The sequence below is a fragment of the Alexandromys fortis genome, unplaced genomic scaffold (genome assembly GCF_014885135.2).
Source record: "Alexandromys fortis isolate MF-2015 unplaced genomic scaffold, M_Fortis_MF-2015_v1.1 scaffold_4, whole genome shotgun sequence".
Classification (NCBI taxonomy): domain Eukaryota; kingdom Metazoa; phylum Chordata; class Mammalia; order Rodentia; family Cricetidae; genus Alexandromys; species Alexandromys fortis.
In genome coordinates this window covers 12,370,687-12,383,135 of record NW_026067944.1, presented here as the reverse complement: position 1 = coordinate 12,383,135, position 12,449 = coordinate 12,370,687, and the positions used below count along the sequence as shown (strand labels likewise).

At 32.6% G+C, this 12,449-nt stretch overlaps 1 long non-coding RNA gene across 2 annotated transcripts in view; it reads right to left on the bottom strand.

Moving 5' to 3' along the window:
- Positions 1-3,329: 3,329 nt before the first annotated feature.
- LOC126505717 (uncharacterized) overlaps positions 3,330-12,449 on the bottom strand; it is a 101,393-nt gene continuing 92,273 nt past the window's right edge. For both annotated transcript variants that reach the window (XR_007592968.1, XR_007592969.1), the window contains exon 6: positions 3,330-4,127. This is a non-coding gene — a long non-coding RNA (uncharacterized lncRNA). The remainder of the gene's footprint in view (positions 4,128-12,449) is intronic.

The following is a 12,449-nucleotide window of genomic DNA, read 5'->3' as shown; positions in this document are numbered from 1 at the left end:
CACCTCAAACATAAGCAAATCTTTGCTTGTGTAGAAATAGCTTTGGTTTTTGAAGACAAAACATGTCTATTCATATTCTATTTGATGTAAAGTTATTATTTTTCTATTCTCAAAAATTTAAAAAGTACTTTCTAAAATTAAATTTAGGATCTTTAAAAGAATGCAGTTCCAAAAGTTCAGGAACGTGGAAATCTAAATACATTTTGTTTATTTATATGTGTTTTCATATATACATCCAAGTAGATAGGACAAAGTATAAAGTGAATATGTTATGCATGCATAAGGAGATTGACAGCCAGTGGCAGAGACCTTCCATGTTTTACTGCCTATCTCAGAAATATTAAGTTACGTTGATCACCTATGTGATATATTTGACAAAGAGGGGACAGGTTTTGTTAATTTTTGTTTGTTTGCTGTGTTTTTTATTGTATCATGAAGTAATGCTTCCAGAATAAAGTGACAATTTGTTCTCAGTTTTTTGGTCCAATATTTAGATTAAGTTCTAACACCTGATGCCTAAGAGATTGTAGGTCCCAGGAATTTAAATCAATACTGAGAACACAGGCCAGGCTGGCTCAGATTAAAAGGAAACAAAAGCTAACATCTGCTGCTCCTATTTCCCAATTCTATTTGCCCTTTTGCTGATATAATCTTTTACAATATTCATCATCTGTCATCAAAAATTTTCATCTTGAATAATCTGAATACTTTATGTGTAATCAATAACATTTTACTTTTTTTTCCCTTGAAGAACCAAGTTAAAGTAGACACATTGTCATTGAAGAACCATTGACAGTTCAGTTATGTTGGTGTTTTTATCTAACCCACAGCATTAATGGTATAATTTTTCTCTTTACATGTAATTTATTTTCATTGATCTTTTTTCTTTTCAGATATTTTTATACTGGATGCAAACTGTAAATCTTTTCAGACTGTGTAAGATGATTCATATTGAATAATGATCCTTCATCTTTCCTTCTTTTGTGTGCTCTGGGTCCTCAGTACCAACACTGTGAACTATTAAAGCCTTCTCATTCAATATTTGAGTTGCCTATGGAAAAGCCCATTCTCTTCACTTCATTGGTGATGCTCTTACTCACTAGCTTATTCTTTCATGATGGACATAATTAATTCTCTTGGAGCTCAGTTTCGTCCTTTCACCAATCTATCAAATACAGTGCACATAAATTAATCCTCTTAAAACACACTGTTGATCACATCACTCCATTTTCATTGGTTACTTTCCAAGTCTAGTCAAGCATGGAGAAGCTGTTTTGCTTGACTCCTAATCTCTATTGCTATAGATATATTATTTTATAAACCTTGTTCATGAGAAACATACATTGATAATTTTTTACATTATGGATGAAGTGAACAGAATTTCTGTCTTCAAAACTCTAATGTTCTAAAAAAAAAAATATACAGGATGCCCTTATGTTATATGGGTGAATGTAATAGTTGTAAATTTAAAAAAAAAAGTCTCTCTCAAAAGAAAGCAACATAAACAAGCGTGTAAGACTTGTGATTCTTTCACTGGGGAGATCACTACAAATTATGAATTCCTCATAATATTCAAAGAGCAATAACATTTCTTTACACACATGTTTATAGTAGCCCAAATATTTCTAGTAATGTTTCTTATAAAATAAAAAAGCATTTTATCACTGTATCTAAGTGTAATTCTTTCTTGTTTTATTATTTTGTAAACTTAGAAATGACAATGTGCCTACTTTAAATTCTCTGACTTTATAAAAACCTCTTGAGGTCTCAGTAGACTGCTTCATATTCAATGAACATTCAGTAAAATAAATGTTGAATAATTTTAAGACATGTAAAACGAGGTCTCCTTCTGGTTTAAATTTGCATATGTTTGATTGCAAAGAGTATAAATGTTTGTATTCTTTTATTCTCCACATGTGGTTTTTTCTAGAAGAAAAAGTTATTCTCTGCATATATCAGTTATGATTTGAAGATGAATTGCGACTCATAGGTTCCTGTGATAAAGTTGATGCTTTGTCATCAGTAGCTGGTGAAAATGATTATTGTACATGTATATTTTGTCTATGTTGTATCCTGCTGTTTCTCCCCATTATATATTCTATATGATGGATTATATATTAATTCTATATAATATATTAATATATACTGTCTTTCCATATCTCCTTTTTCTGTGTACCTTTAAGATTAAAAACCTTTGACACAATTTCTGCCTTCATGATACTTTATCATAGTTCTAGAACCAATGGAGTCATGGACTATGGTTAATATTTTTGAAACTGTGAGGACAAAGAACTAATTATTGTTTTTGAGTTTTTTTTTAAATAATCTCAAAGATATTAAATTGTACCTCACAGAATACTTTTGTAGAACTCCTTTAGATATATGTGCTAAATATTGTTTTAACTATTGTTTATTCTCAGCACTTTTTAAGATACATATAGTTTGAAATGGTATTTTATCAGAAATTTTACTTATTCAGTATTTTTCATTTCTTATTTCTTTCAGATGCCCCATTAACCATTTCATTTTCCATTCTACTCTGGAATTTAAATATATCTTATATATCTTTTTAATTTTAATATTTCAGAATTAGCTTGACTTTCCCAACAATTAGTTCTTTCCTATTTATCTTCAAGTTCACTAAATTTTTCATTTACCGTTCTTAAGATCTTGTTATTAATTTTTTAAATATCTAACATTTTAATTATACAGAATGTTCTGATCTTAGTTATTTGAAATAAGCACATTTTCCCTTATGTTCCACTATATAAAAATATTAATTGAAAGCTTTATGGAGTTGCATCATAATTATAAAAATACAATAATAGATTGATTCTAAAATACTAGTTGTAAGACACCACTGAAGTTGCATAAAATCATCGAGAGTTAAGAACATTTCTGAGAAAAGTGATAGTTATATAGGAAATAAAATATTGCAAGTTTTATGAATGAAAATTTGAACAAATTTGTGCTATGTAGAGTAGAAAAATCACATAAATATGGGCAAAACACTAAAAAGAGACATTCATTTGTATAGTCAGGAAGAAAAAAAAGAAATTTTAAATATAGCAATAAGAACAAGCATTTATTAAATTTTGGGTAGTAGATTCCAGTTTCAAGAATTGAATGGGTAGCCAATATATCATTATCCCATTCCCATGAAATATTCACATCTAGACAAATACTCTATCAGCACTATTTACAGAAAACTTTAAAAAAAAGCATATATATCAAACAAATAATTAAATATTGAGAAATATAACAACAAAATAAATGCATATGAGTCAGGATCCCTGAAAGCAATAAAGATGGATCTAAAGGGTTAACTATATAGTTAAGGGTAAATATATAACATACTTTTGTCATGCATATACTTAACATGATATGCTTAAATAAAAGGAGACAACATTAACAACGCAATTTGGCATTATTTAAAATATCTGAATATAAGTTTATATAGAAGAACCATAATTCAAATTTTCTGAAATGTGAAAATTTTCAATTTATACAATAAATTATAAATTTATGCAATGCAAAGGTTTAAAACAGAAAAGATAGGTGAAAATGTAAAAGGTAGCAAAGCTTTACATTGGATACGGAGAAATTTGGGAAGCAAGTGCTGTTGGTGAAGGATATTAGTGACAGGATTTTTAGGATATGTTACAAAAATAGGGGACACTACTAGAAAAAGTTTCCATTATCTGTTTGATTGGTTTTCCTTGGTTTCCTAGGATTTCATTTACAGATTTACTCATTTCTTCAAACTTTTTGTTATTCTTCTCATCCATTTCTTTAAGGGAGTTTTTCACTGCCTGTTTAAGGGACTCTATCACTTTCATGAAGTCAATTTTTTCTACTTCTTCTTGATTAGGGTGTTCAAGTCCTCCTGTTGTAAGTTCGCTGGGTTCTGGTGTTTTCATGTTGTTTTTCAGATTGTTGGAGGAATTCTTGCATTGGCACCTGCCCATCTCTTCCTCTGAATGCTCCCCTATGGATCTTCTGGTACAGGATCAGATCCCCTTGCTGGCCAGGGACCTCACAGACAAAAGGCCTACCTTGATGCCTGCAGGCTGTGGAAACAAAGGAACTCCCGCCTGCCGAGTTGCACTCACCACCCGGTCCCATGCCTAGAAAAAGTATAAAGGTACATCATAATAACAACTTTCAGTTAGTATACCTGCATAGGTGATATTCAACAAAATGTTTTAATTAAAAATAAATAAAATATGCCACTCTCCTAAATATATTAATGATCATATAGAGTGGTAACTAATTCTAGAAATAAACTTAATCTAGCTTTCTTATGTGATTTGGGCTTAAGTCTGAACCAAATATCTAGGAACTATATTTGTTTACCTGGATAGATTTAGCAGATCTTTTATCTCTCAAGGATCTCTTGCATATGATGTTTAAAATGTATAAGTTTTCTGCAGTGAACTGTAGCCATTCATTGCATAGATATTTGATATTTACAAAAGATGATGGATCCTGCAATGATGAATCCACTTAAATTGTGGTAATGTCACTAAACTGACAAAAAACACTCAAAGATAAGTTTTGAACTACAAACTGCTCAGGAAAATTCAAAGATAGAATTAGCAATAAATGTTTTTGACAGCCTGGATAGAAAGACACAGGGAGAGATAGGGAGGGTCTTAGAGAGTTTCACAGATCTTTATGATTTTGATTTTGGAAGTGTGGAGAGGTCAGCTGATTTTGTGTTCCTTTGTTGATCTTTGGATCTATAATATTTTTAACTCAATATCTGACACCAAAGTTTTAATTGTTAATAGAATGAGTTAAATAATAATTAAATAAATGCATCGAACCTGGATCATAGTAATTCATATGAACTAACAACGAGGGCGCCTGCATGGGACAAACCTAGGCCCTCTACATATATTTTACAGTTGTGTGTTTTGGTCTAGTTATGGAACACCTAAAAATGGAAACAGAGGTAATCCCTAATGATTTGGCTGGCTTTTGGGTACCTATTTCTCATACTGGATTTCTTTGCTAAACCATATTATAAGTGCAGGTTTAGTTTTACCACATCTGCTATGCCATTTTTTTGACACCTGTGGGAAGCTTGACCCATGATGAGCAGGATCAGAGGGAAGTGGATTGAGGGAAAAAAGGAAAGATAGCCAGTGGGAATGGGAGGAGAGAAGGGAGGGGAAACTTTTGTGGAAATGTAATATGAAAAATTATATGTATGTATATAGTTTTGTTTGTGTACTGTAACTACATACATATTATATATAATCCCACTTAGTAAAATTATTGCTGTATATACACACATAGGTATATATTCATCCACTTGAGAGTGGGTAACCCAGCTGCACTAATAACTGTGAAGAAAAATTATTCTTTCTCTCCCAGAAGCCATAAACTATCAGAAACTCCGTAGGTTGGGATTTTGGGAACCCCTTCCCTGCTATTAGTACTGGGATGTTTGTGTATTGATGATCAGTAGGTCTTTTTCAGATGATCATAGTTGCTCTAAGGTAATTTCAATGTATTCTTCCACAGTCTCTGCCTCTAGCATTCCTTCTATTCCCTCTTGCAGGGATTTCCCTGAGTTTTGTGAGGCTTTTTACAACTGTACAGCTGAAGGACAGTAGGTTAAATATTCACCCTCACATGATGGAAGGAAGGAACCAAGTGAATGCCTTGGCTTTCACCTGCTTTTGGCTGAAAGTACTTTACCTGCACCAGACCATTTTATCCATAGTCCTACATTATTTAGTTATTTTCATATATTTATACAATATGTTTCTAATAATCAATTAGAAAAGGAAATAGAGAAGAACACAAATACTTATTTCCCAGAAATCAAAATATGCTTTTTATGAGCTACTGAGGGGGACTTTTAGTATGTTGCCTCTAAGATACGGGAAGATCTCAACAGAGAACATAGTATTTAAAAAGTACATCTCTAATAAAGCCTTGGTCAAACACACAATACATACTGAAATTGTATCATATCTGTGATTTCAGTTCAACACACATTAATAAAGAAATAATAATTTTGAAAATAAAAATGCTCTGCAATACATACATAAGTTAGAAAATGCCTAAGAATATCTTTCTGATTAGTGGTAGAATAAAATAATGCATATTTCCTTCATGTATTCTATGTACTAATGAAATATAATATAAAAACGTGTATTCACATAAAAACGTACACACACATAAAAACAATTATATAATAGAAATATTATATCTAAGGAAATGTCAAATAAGTGTATGCAAAACAAATATATTCAAAACTTGACAAATAAATTATTCATGGAAAAAGGACCACTGTAAAGTTGCCCTAAAGGTATTTCTAGAATAGAATGTGCAGCCTTAAACGTTTGTCTTAGGAAAACTTAGAGCCACTTTTGGTTTTGCCATTTGGAATTAAATATTTAAGTGCACTTGAAATGATTGCCTGGTACTTTGTCAAAGCTCTTACCCACCAAGTTGTTCCTTATTAATTATTTGTTTTATTTCTATAGCAGAAATTATATAAGCAAGTTTGCCACAGTACTGTGTTGTTATTGTTTTATTATAAGAAAATTAGAGAGAATTTTTTTACTCTAAATAATTGAATCATAAATTGTAATTGTCAAAACACTGCGTAACACCAAATCTTGCTAGTCTAAAAGGTATATCCTGGCCTCAATAAACTGAAATGACTTTTAAGATCACATGCATGTAATTCAAGCACTTGGGATGCTGAGACCACATAATAGCATAGTGTTTAAGGCCAGCTGGTCTACTGAACCATATAGCAAAATTTTGTTGAAAAATATACTATTTATAATTATCTGTTTAAAAAGTTAGATGTCATACATTAAATATCTTAGAATTTTGTGTTTTTAAAATTATTATAATATAAATATTAAGGCAATTTCAACATGTTTATATTAAGAAGCTTTGCTATGCCATCCAACTATGACCAGAAGTGGGGTCTATCCTTGAGTGTTGTTGACATATTACCTTTCTATCTTTGTGGTAAAACACTGTGATTGAAAAAAAATTAGAAAAGGAAGACTGGGGTGTTATCAGAGTCTAGAAGTTTAAGAATCCATGTTGGAAGAACAGAGTCTCGGTGTTGGGATCAGAAAGCTGATGACTCACATCTTCAAACTGCAAACGCAAGGCAGAGAGTGTACTAAGAATGATGCAAGTCCTTGAGATCTTACAGTTTCTCCCCTCACATAGTTCCTCAAAGTTTCATTTGTGTTTCTACATTCCCAGGCAAAATCTTTAATCAAAACTCGGCAGACATGCTAAGCCAGGCTAGCAGGTTGACTTTTGTAGTCACAGAAACTATAACTCATCACTGCACTTTAAAAGCAACTCTAACAGGTAATTGCTTAGGTGACAATGAAATACATCTTATATTGTTATGAAAAAACAAAGAACTTTTACCCTTTGTATTATGAAATATAACAGAGAAAATGGGACACTCAAAATAAATTTCTAAAAATACATAATATCCAATTAAGGTATAGAAAGTTAAATAATTTCAATGGTAAATATATCATCATATTTATATGAAATAAATCAAATATGAAAATACAATATTTTCTTAATCATATTAGGATAATTAAGATATAGTCTTGAATATAAATTTGTGTTCCAGGAAGACTGCTTGTTCATCCCGGACACTCGGCTTGCTTAGCCTCAAGATAATCACACAGAAACTATGTTAATTAAATTACTTCTTGGCCCATTAACTCTAACTTCTTATTGGCTAACTCTTATATATAAATTTAACCTATCTCTGTTAATCTGTGTATCGCCACATGGCAGTGGTTTAGCAGGTGAAATTGCCATTGTCTGTTTCTGGCGGCTCCATGGCATCTTTCTTCTACTCCACACTTCTTTCTCCCAGCATTCAGTTCTGTCTTCCCTGCCTATCTAAGCTCTGACCTATCAACAGGCCCAAAGTAATTTCTTTATTAATCAATAAAAGCAACACAATGACAGAAAGACCTCCTACACCAAACTGCACATATATAGTGACCTAGAATAACAACAAAAAAAATACAAGTTGGAGTTACTGTACTACACAACATGCTATTCAAAAAGAATTTCAGTGCCTCTTAGCTTCTGTACTAAACCTTTTATTATATGTAAAAGGAAAGTAATAAGTTTGGTTTGCTGTATATCATAGAATCACTGAAATATTTAGATTGAATAAATATAAAAATGATCTGTATAATAAAAATGCTAGGGAAAATACACCAGGAAGAGAAATAAGCTTGTGAAAAAAAATCTGGCATAAAAATTATTTTGATATAAAGACAAATTATTTTTAACTTGAGTGAATGAACTTTACATTTTCAAATGACATTAAAAAATATTATTGGGCTCCATTCAAGTACTAACCAGTCCCAACACTGCTTAGCTTTTGAGATTAGATGAGATCGGGTGTGTTCAGGGTGGTATGGCCATATACAACAAACTCAATAAATTGGTCATCAAAATGAGAAATAAACCAATAAAAAAGTAGAATACAGAACTAAACAGAGAACTCTCAACATAGAAATCTAAAATAGCTGAAAACACTTAAGGAAATGCTCAACATTCTTAGTCATCAGAGAAATGCAAGTCAAAACAACTCTGAGATGCCATCTTACACTTGTAAAAGTGGCCAAGATCAAAAACACTAATGACAACTTATACTGAAGAAGTTGTGAAGTAAAGGGAGCAGTCTTGCAATGCTGGTGGGAGTGCCACTCGTATGGCAATTTCACAGAAAATTAGAAAACAACCTTCCTCAAGACCCAGAAATACCACTTTTGGGTATATATCCAAAGGATGCTCAATCGTGCCACAAGGACATGTGCTCAACGAAGCATTATTTGTCAGAGCCAGAACCTGGAAACAACCTAAATGACCCTCAACCTAAGAATTGATAAGGAAAATGTGGTATATTTACACAATAAAGTACTACACAGCAGAAAAAAATGACATCTTGAATTTTGCAGGCAAATGGATGGAGGTAGAAAATATATTGAGTGAGGTAACCCAGACCCAGAAAGACAATTATGACATGTATTCACTCATAAGTGGTTTTTAAACATAAAGCAGAGAAAACCAGCCTACAAATCACAATCCCAGAGAACCTAGACAACAATGAGGACCCTAAGAGAGACATACATAGATCCAATCTACAAGAAAAGTAGAAAAAGACAAGATCTCCTGAGTAAATTGGGATCATGGGGACCATGGGAGAGTGATGGGGGAGAGTCTTCTGTTTTGTGTTAATTTCATTGGTTAAATAAAGAGACTGCCTTGGCCCTTTAATAAGACAGAAAATTAGATAGGCGGAGTAAACAGAACAGAATGCTGGGAGAAAGAAGCCGAGTCAGTCAGTAGCCATGATTCTCCCATCTGACACAGGCACAGGTTAAGATCTTTTCTGGTAAGCCACACCTCGTGGTGCTACAAACATTATTAGAAATGGGTTAAATCAAGATGTGAGAGTTAGCCAATAAGAGGTTATAACTAATGGGCCAGGCAGTGTTTAAAAGAATACAGTTTCTGCATAATTATTTCTGGTATAAAGCTAGCCAGGTGGCAGGATGCAGCCCACCGCAGCTCCCTCAACAGGAGAGGGTTGAAGTGGCGGAGAGAGGCAGGGAAGAGAGCAGAGGGAAATGTAGGCCTCAATAAAATAAATAAAAAAGATATAACATCAAAAAATATTGGATATTTTACTGTAATTATTATTTAATAGGTGTTGTATATAGTTTTACTATATTATTGTTAAAACTTTCCTTTTTAATTAGACAAAAAGAAGGAAATTATGTAAAAGATTCTTTTCTACACTATAAACCTGTATTCCTCTTATTTGTTCATGATTGGTCAATAGCTGGGCAGGAAGAGACTGAGCAGGAAAAACAGATTAGGAAAATTCTGGGAAGAGAAAGTGGTTAGAGGTAGAGAGTTGCCAGCTGATTCAGAGAGATCAGAAGATGAACGTCCCATGATAATAAAGGTATCAAGCCACTTGGGAAACTACAGATAGAAATAGAGGTTAATATAAGGCTAAGAGATAGCTAATACCAATCCTGAGCTATATGCTCAGGATACTTTTATACAAGTAAAAAAAAAAATAAAGAATAATATTTATGAAAGTATAAGCCCTCACATATTAATATCAGTACATCCTAAAACAGAGTGTGACAATGAAGTAATGCAACACCTGAGGTTGTAAAGTGGCCTAAATTTAAAAAAAAAAAATGGTAGTTTCCCATGGACAATGTTATCTCAATTTTAAACATAATTAACTTGCAAGTAGATTAATATGTGTCTTGAAAAAAGGCTTCTAATATTTTGATGCTCGTTGATAATATTACAGTTGCCACTATTTGAATGCTGGTGGATAATATAATATTACAGTTATACTATGTCATATTTTAGATTTACAGCTGATGTCATTTTTTAATCCAAATAAGGCAAATAAATAATCACTATAATGTTGTGACAGATATAGTCATCAACAAATACTGAATATATTGGTAAAGGATTAAGTCAACGTTGAGTCTAATATCTCAAGGCAGATATGGCTTTTCCGCCAAGAAATTTTCTTATAGAGAAGAATAAATATCGAGTCTAAGGGGTCTAGCTTCTTTCAATTTGACTCATCTCATGAAGGCAAATCAATGATTCTTGTTTTTAGCAAGGATATTGAATAATGTTACTTAATGGTAAGTAACCTGGGAAGGTTTATAGCTGTGTATAATGGAGATGTAAAGCAATGAAAAAGTGCAAGTCTCACAGTCCTGAGATATCAATATTTTCTATAAACATTCCTCTGCTATTATTAACTTATTATTATAAGATTTAAAATTAGAAAATAACATACAAGGAATAATTACCATTGAAAGTAAACTATATAATAAAGTTGAAAAAGCATTTTTACATTAAAAAGTCTACAGAATTAGTCAGTTAGTATGAGTAGAGGCCATCAGAATTAAAAGTATAATTATAGGTATGTGGAAATACCTGGCTACATGATAATTTTAGCACTTGTGTCACTGACTCACACAGATTTCCCATTAAATAGATAATAAATAAGTATCTGGACGGATGGTGGTGGCCCACGCCTTCGATCCCAGCACTTGGAAGGCAGAGGTAGGCAGATCTCTGTGAGTTTGAGGACAGCCTGGTCTACAAGAGCTAGTTCCAGGACAGGTGCCAAAGCTACAGAAAAACCTTTTCTTGAAAAAAAAAAATCCATCTATAATATAGACCTACCATGTTCATATTTGAAGCAGAATTTCTAAGCAATTTATTAGTAATATTTATCCACTAGAATTTCTGACTAATATCTTATGAGGTACATTTTGGAAAAAGTTCTGGTCAAAGATCTATGATATATCAATTATTCTTTTATAATTTCTACACATTAAAAAATCCATCATTAATTTATACTAACTGATTTCTCACCAAACCCATTATAATATTAGCAACTTTACAATATTAAAATTTTAAAGTTGATGTATTCTATTGATTCCTTTAATCATTCTATTGCTTCTGATAAACTTCCTTTTTTAACTGGAATACAACACTTCACCAAGAATAATGGTGATTTCAAGCAGTTCCTCACCCAATTTTCGTTTTATTGTTCACAGAAGTATTGTCCTTTTTGATTGTTCCACGTTAGGAGGTCATTTGACTATCTGGGGCCAATCATCTGTGACAGAAAGCGGCATGTGTTACATCTAAGCCAGAAAATTGATTGTCACTGAGAAACTCCCTGGAATTCTCTCTACCCTCTGTTTTGCTGAGATAACAGAAGCATGTGTCAAGATGGAGACTCTGAAGGATGGAAACATCTGGAATCACTGAGCCATAGCATAGAGAAGAGGTGCCCTGGAGAGTGTCTCAGACATCTGGTGGATCCGTGAGCAAGCGTATTCACTGCTTGTCAGTGACGATTTGAAGTGTAGTATGGCTGCATAACCTAGTCCAAATTAAATAATCAATCTAATCTCCATTATTGGATTATAGTGAAATTGAAACACTACAATACAGAGATTTTTTTGATGGTTCTTCTAAATTTTTCTGTCTAGTCCCAAGAAAAGCAAGCTAAACTAATTTCATGTTAACACAAACCTAATTTCAGAATCCCCATACAACAGAGCAGTCCACATTCTTCTGTGGTTGCAAATATTCTTTTGAGCATCTGGAAATTCATCAAACTGATTCCCACTGAAAGTTAGGAGACTGGAGAAAAGCATGAGAGCCTTCTGTCACAGGAAGAACATACTTGTAACACTGAAGTGGGACTTCTGCTACAAATTTCTTCCATAAATGATCATTTAATCTTCCCTTCCTCCAACTTTACATGTTACTTTCTTCCTCACTTATATCTTCCTTAGATTAGCATTTATACTTTTCAATTTTCGATTGATCAACCTAGTTTCCTTGGCCTGAACTTG